We start from the raw sequence: 7,259 nt of genomic DNA, 5'->3' as shown, positions 1-7,259 counted from the left end.
AAATAATTATACACCACCAAATGCTATCCAATCATATAATAAGTTCCATCATCATCAAACAATTTAGTAAAGTGCATGACCTAAGTTTCTACAATACATATTTTATTAATAATATTTTTAGAATATTTCAGTCATATTTAAAAATATATATATACCAAGAATAATTAATTTAATAATATGCAAACACAAATAATTATAAAAATAAAATATATTAATTAATAGTTTTAAGAATTAATTTAAATTTAGATTAAATAAAATATACATGTGTTTCTCTAGACTTGTCATCTTTCAAAGGATCAAACCCTTTTCTCACTCTCGAGTCTCAATCTTGACATTCTCCTCTCTCTATCTCTCTCCCCTCTTTTCGCACCTTTTTCATCTCCGTTCGAAAACCCCGATTTCCACTTCGAATTCGTTCACGCTGTCAAACTCCACAACAACATCAAGGAGCACTTGAGTGCCCAGGGGAATCACCTTTGCCGATCTCGTCACGCCGAATCCTCATCGAACCAACGCTCTTCTCAATTTTGGTGCCTATAGGTTAGTCTTTTAACTTCTCCTTCGCTTAATTAAGAGAAAACCTAATTGTGGTGTTTTCGATCTCAGGGACGTGAGGTTGAACTATCTTGGAAACTGAGGACGAAGTGAATGCGATAGAGGCACAACAAACAGAGTTGGAGGAGAATAGGATGTTGCAGGTTTGTATTGGAATCTCAATCCCAATTTCAAACTCGTTATGAGGTTTTAACTGAGCTTTTGTTTTTCTGAGTGCTTTACAACAACTCGTTCATTCCCCAATCTCTGCTTCATAAGTTGCTAAATCTTAGCCAATAGATCAATGTTGTTTGTATCCCTATTCAGGATTATCCTGATAAACTAATATGGATCCACTCTGATTCTTGGAACCTCTCCCTCAAGGTTGTTTTCTGTTTCTTGAATTCTTAAGGTGCGATTCTTAATTAGACCAAGATGATCTGAAATGATGTGGTTCCCCCCTCCAAACCTTTCTAATTTGGAGGATTTTCCACCACAAGATGCCAACTGATGATGTCTTTCGAAAAAGGGGTTGCACTATTGTTTTCTGTTGTAGCCTTTGTCACTCAATAGCTGAAACTTCGGATCACCTATTCTTTGGTTGTGTTTTTGTTAAATCTCTTTGGCTATGGTTCTCTTTGTTTAAAAAAAACGTGTAGTCCCCATCTATTCTTGAAGCTTTGTTGGCTTTTGATCAGAATTAGAGCTCTCAACTAACTCATGTTTATATTGCGGTTGTTGTTTATATTATTTCTACTATATGGCTTTCCAGGAAGAAAATCAGGTTTGACAACGCCATGGTTACTCTTCAATCAGCCAAGTGCTTGATTTTGGCCTCGGTTCAACTCATTGGTAATCTTAGCAAAGGTACTATGAGGTCTTTCATAGCTGATTTAAGCATTCTAAAGGCTTTTAATGTTACGGTGCACCCTCCTAAAGCTTTTTCCATCCTTCAAGTTGATTGGATTCCCCCGCCTTGTTCTTGGGTTAAATGTAACACCATGATGCTGCTAAAGGCCACCCTGATCCCACGGCCTGTGGTGGTATTTTTTGGGACTCCAATGTGACTGTTATGGGTTGTTTTTCTCTTAATCTTAGTGTTTCAATTGTTTTACATGCAGAGTTAAATGGTGCTATGTTGGCCATAGAAACTGTTTTTCAAAGGGGTTGGAATCTTCTTTGGCTGGAAAACGACTCGTTGCTGGTCATCCAAGCATTTAGAAATCCTGATTTAGTTCCTTGGAAGCTTACAAAACGATGATTAAACTATCTAGATATCACTCATAGGATTATTTTTAGATATTGTCACATATATAGGAAAGACAACTCTGTGCAAATAAATTAGCTTCTTTTAGATATTGTCACATATATAGGATTATTTTTAGATATTGTCACATATATAGGAAATCCCAATTAGAAATGAGAATAGACAGTTCCACTTACCTGGTTTTTTTTTCCTGCCAAGATCTATAGGGGAATTTTGATGGACTGAAATACTAGTATACTAGTGTACACACCCACTAATAGTTTGAAGGGAATTTTTCTTCATTATTCAAGAAAATGCTTGTCTATGCTTGACAAAAAAATTACAATTTGAAATACTTTTGGGGGTTAAATTAAAAATCTGACCCCTACATTTGATGCTACTTTTTATTTTTGTTCCTATATGGAAAAACATTTTATTGCTACATGAAAAGTCGATTACAAATTGTTTCATCATTTGCCAACGTTATAAAGCTATTAGATTTAGTCCTTGTGCTTGCTAATATTTTTTTATTTTGTCCCTACACGAAACAGATATATACTTCGTTTTGATCCTTGCAAGAGAGAGAGAGAGAGATTTCATCCATACACTTGTTGTTGTTAAATCTAAGTATTTGGTAAATTTCCCATCGTGTCATTTCTTGTTTTTGTAATTCTACTGATATACTTGATCATATCATTAATCATAATATTTTATTAATTTGATTGCAGCTTGCAGCAAAGTTCCGTAACAGTGGTAAGGGAGGAGGAAGGAATGAGGGAAAAGTTATTAGAAAATTCAGGAGTATTAAATTTCTATGGTTTCAATTAATCCATGACATATTTAAATTTTTTAATCTAAAAATATTAATAACACTTAATTATATACTATTATCATGTTTTTTATTCATTTTTTAAATTATATATCATATTATATAATCTAGAAGTACCTAATAATAATTTATCCAAAATGTGGAGAGAGAAAGTGGGTATAGTATAAAGAAAACGTATTCTTTTGCCTCACCTGGCTTCGCTTGGCTGGAACTGTTTACATTTCATTTTGATTCCTAATCATCATTTTCCCTTCTTTTTATTCTCTGCACAACAATTCGAGATTCCAACCATCGATCTCAATTTTCAACCTTAACCTCTAAGAATGTCTTACGCTTATCTCTTCAAATACATCATCATCGGTGACACCGGTATTTTTTTCAAATGTACATTTTCCTTTATTTTTCTGTTTGCAAATATAGCAAGATGGATAAGAGGTCTAGTAACAAATGGTAATAGTTCTGACTAGTGACTATTCAAATCCTTTTTATCTGAAGGGAGCAAAAGTAATTCTTGGGGGTAAAAGACATAGCCTTGGACTTACTTTTTATGAACCCACAGTCATCAATGATGTCAACAGTGATATGCGCATATCAAGGTAAACCTTTTACGACATTTTCTTGTTTTCTGGTTTGCGTCTCTCATTAGACTTTTACAGTTTTGACCAGTAACTTTGACATGATATTTTAATTAATTTCTATACTAACTGATATTAACAACTATACAGTCTATACTTCGCAGCTTGGTTATGTTATAGTATCTTGCGTTTTAAGTTGGAAATTGATGCTGGACATTAAATTTGGTGCCCATTCACTATATTAGTGAATTTAAACTTCAAAATAAGATTAACATGATTGTTATTGAAAATTCAAAGGTTGTTTTTGAATATACCCAACTGCTCATATTGTTAGAAATCTAAGTGTGTGTGTATATATATATATATATATATATATATATATATATATATATATATATATATATATATATATATATATAGAGAGAGAGAGAGAGAGAGAGAGAGAGAGTTCTAACTTCTAATATTCTGGAATGAGAGAATACTAATTACATTGATTAACAAAAGTGAACAGTATTTATATGAGCGTAGGATGCTTGCATTGGAAACTCAGTTGTTTGATATAGCTGTCGACAAGCTTAACAGAGTTCAAATAGAATCCTAATAAGCTCTAAAGCACTTAACTAACTACTCTAACATGAATATTCTGTGTTGTGTTTCTCTTTTGGAATTTAATTTATTGTATATGTAATTAGTAGTTTTTTTATCAATATAACTAATGTGAGAGTTGAGAATTGAAACAAAATGGGCATAATTTGCAGTAACAGCTAAAGAGTAAACAAGTTTTGAAAAAGTGGAGACCAAACATCAGAGAGAGGATGTCATGAGTTTGAATGGTAGAGTGGGGAGTTACAAATGAAGCAGCTGAAGGATAAATTTGGTAATAAAATGTCGCTCAATGTCGCGTACTCCACCACCGAATGGCTCTTTGGACTCTTCACCGGTCGCGTAGGTCAGATTCAGCGCTCAATTTTCATTACAACGATAATTTTACTTTTCAGAATTGTTTGCTTTGGATGATTGGTTTAAAATGAACTATTTCATATTGAATCTCTGCTTTTGGCGTTTTCAGGTTTGGTGCTTGATGCGGTTCACTTGACTTTTGGATGTGGTCTTCTTACATTTTTGTTATTTGTTATGGCCGCGTCTAGGAAGAAAGCCGATCAAGAGTATACTTATGGGTGAGATTTATTTACTTATTTATTGTCAGTACCTGTCAACAATGCTTCATTTCTTGGTTTCTACTTAAGTATTGTAACTGAATTTTGATGCCTAAAGTATGTAGGACTGTAGGAGAGGGGTGCTTGGATAGTTCTTCTGGAAATAACCCTGTAATTGCTTTTTCCTTTTCTATTATAGTTATAATTGTAATAATTAGTTTTGGAGAATTTTTCTGTACAGTTATGTCATGTATCAAATTGTAGAATTCATAAGGTATGAGTGAATATGTATGACAAAGTGGTGCACTGACTACATTCTGTAGAAAGCATGATTGTTTTTCCTGCGTGCTAAAGGGAACTTGTTAGTTCTTTACCACTTGGTATTGCTAGATTTTATAAGCTGAAGAACCTACATTTGGCTCATGTGTTCCTTTTCAAACTTTTGTGCTTGGTGTTATTCTCTTAAGTTTTGTACCGATGGCTAGTTCTCGATTCTCATGTAAGATTAAGGGATGGAGTTATGGACTTTTTTTTATACTGGGAATAGATGAATTTATTGAATGAGCATGGGGCCTGCTCTAGCCAAGGCCTAGGTAATTATGAACTTGGCAAAGCTTGTTGGAGTTGGAGCTAGAAGGATCGTTGGGTTGTTGCACTGCCCACATTCAATTATGTATGTTCTAAGCTCTTTCTAAGATCTAAACATTTACCTACAATTGAAGATGATAGGTACATATTAAAGACTTTTACCTACAGTTAGGAGATGTAAGTAGAAGTTAATGACTTTTACCTACACACTATACATAGTAGGTAAAACCTATAGTGACAGACAATTAGCCGTCATTATACACCCCCTCAAAGTTGACGGAAGAAATGTCCGTAGGGCAAAGTCTATCATACATTTACCTACGGATTTTCTATTTATAGTGACAATTTTTGTCTGTAGGTATAGGTCATTTTTCTTGTAGTGAGTTGAGTCTACTACTCAGTTACTCTTGACTCAAGTTTTAGGCAACACAATTAAAATAGTTTTTTATTGTTAAATACCTTCACAGCTCTGATGAGATAAAAAAAAACTATGATGAGATAAAAAAAAAACTCCTTTCCTTCATAATTGGGTCATGGATTATTTAAATTGTGTTCGAATTGATTTGATTTTTATTTCTCACTGTTCACTATTTTTAAAGTTTTATAAATAAATGGTGAAAATTAGTTTTTTTCACTTTTAATTAATAGTTAAATTCGAGTAAAAAGTAAGGGGGGTTTGGTTTGACAATTTTCTGTTTTTATTTTCACAAATAGAAAATGGTGATGGGCGTTTGGTTGAATTTTTGAAAGTGAAAATATTTTCTCAAACTAACCAAAGACTGGAAATAATAAAATCTCATTTTCAGTTGAAACTAAGAATCTCATTTTGGGTAAAATGAAAACGTGATGGTAAGGAATGTAATTTTAAACAAATATAAAAAAAAACTCCTTTCCGTCATAATTGGGTCATGGATTATTTAAATTGTGTTCGAATTGATTTGATTTTTATTTCTCACTGTTCACTATTTTTAAAGTTTTATAAATAAATGGTGAAAATGAGTTTTTTTCACTTTTAATTAATAGTTAAATTCAAGTAAAAAGTAAGGGGGGTTTGGTTTGATAATTTTCTGTTTTTATTTTCACAAATAGAAAATGGTGATGGGCGTTTGGTTGAATTTTTGAAAGTGAAAATATTTTCTCAAACTAACCAAAAACTGGAAACAATAAAATCTCATTTTCAGTTGAAACTAAGAATCTCATTTTGGGTAAAATGAAAACGTGATGGTAAAGAATGTAATTTTAAACAAATATAAAAATATATTTTCTTTTGAAAATGAATTTTCAATATTTTTATTTCTTGAGAACAGAAAACAAGAAATCAAACCAAACATATTTTCATAATTTTAATTTTTTAAAAATAAAAATAATTTTCAAAAAATAAAAATAAAAAATGAAAATGCAAACCAAACACATCCTAGAATTGTGAATGACTAATGTACTATTTTTTAAAAAGTATTATTTCAGTCTGTTTGGTTCTGCGCCTACCCTCACAAACTTCTGGCAGTTTTTTACGTGACTTTTGGAAGCTACAAGAAGTAACTTTTGTGATAAACGTGACTTCACTGACTTGACTTAAATTTTAACCAAACAAGCACTTTGTCTAGCCTAAAATAGTGTTTAAACATGGCAAGATTATGCATCTCTTGGTGAATTAATTTTTGGACAACTTGCAGTTATACAACCTTGTAAACCTAAAACCCTATATAAGTTTAATGGTTGTACTATCACTGTCAAAAAAATTGTACACTAACCATCAATAAGAAATCATTGCTGATATATTGTACAAGTAAAAAATTTATCATACATCATAATTTGTAATTAAAATTGTTTATAAATTTTTATAAATAAATGGTGAAAATGAGTGTTTTTTTTTTACAATTTTGCACCAATGTAACTCAAATAATACTCATTGAAATAAGACTCACATGATTTAATCTTGACACTAGAATCTAAATAAACTTATGCGCATTAAAATTAGAGTAAATTGAGTTATACGTTTTTTTCGTTACAAAATTGACGTTTAAGAATTAAATTTACATTTTATAACATTAAAAACCAAATTAACAAATGGCACTAAATTTTAGAGACTAATTAAATGTTTTGCTTAAATAGCAGAGTTGATCAAGGACCCTAATATTCATTGTTAGAGAAATTGTATAGAGGCATAAGAGGATTCAAGTATGAGTTCTAAATTACAGCCAAATGAACTAAGGAAACAATGGAAAGACTTCACATGCTAACTTAGGATGGTGAGACTTTTATATACAATTCTGCATATTGAATTTTATATAGAAGGGTGGAAGAGTTAAAATATAGTGGCAGGAATGATT

The 7,259-nt window shown here is 31.7% G+C and overlaps 1 long non-coding RNA gene across 7 annotated transcripts; it reads left to right on the top strand.

Annotated features, from left to right (window-relative positions):
* The first annotated feature begins 286 nt into the window (after nt 1-286).
* Nucleotides 287-4,764, top strand: LOC114399168. 7 transcript variants are annotated; one of them, XR_003663658.1, is made up of 8 exons: nt 287-540; nt 607-698; nt 1,307-1,401; nt 2,332-2,414; nt 2,509-3,205; nt 3,943-4,133; nt 4,254-4,362; nt 4,467-4,764. It is a non-coding gene; the product is annotated as an uncharacterized LOC114399168 (long non-coding RNA). The 7 variants fall into 7 exon arrangements; XR_003663655.1 differs by having other exon boundaries at nt 4,460-4,764; XR_003663653.1 differs by having other exon boundaries at nt 2,509-2,533; nt 3,105-3,205; nt 4,254-4,667.
* The last annotated feature ends 2,495 nt before the right edge of the window (nt 4,765-7,259 follow it).

Source organism: Glycine soja, chromosome 19 (genome assembly GCF_004193775.1).
Source record: "Glycine soja cultivar W05 chromosome 19, ASM419377v2, whole genome shotgun sequence".
Classification (NCBI taxonomy): Eukaryota; Viridiplantae; Streptophyta; class Magnoliopsida; order Fabales; family Fabaceae; genus Glycine; species Glycine soja.
This window is presented reverse-complemented; position numbering and strand designations above follow the sequence as displayed.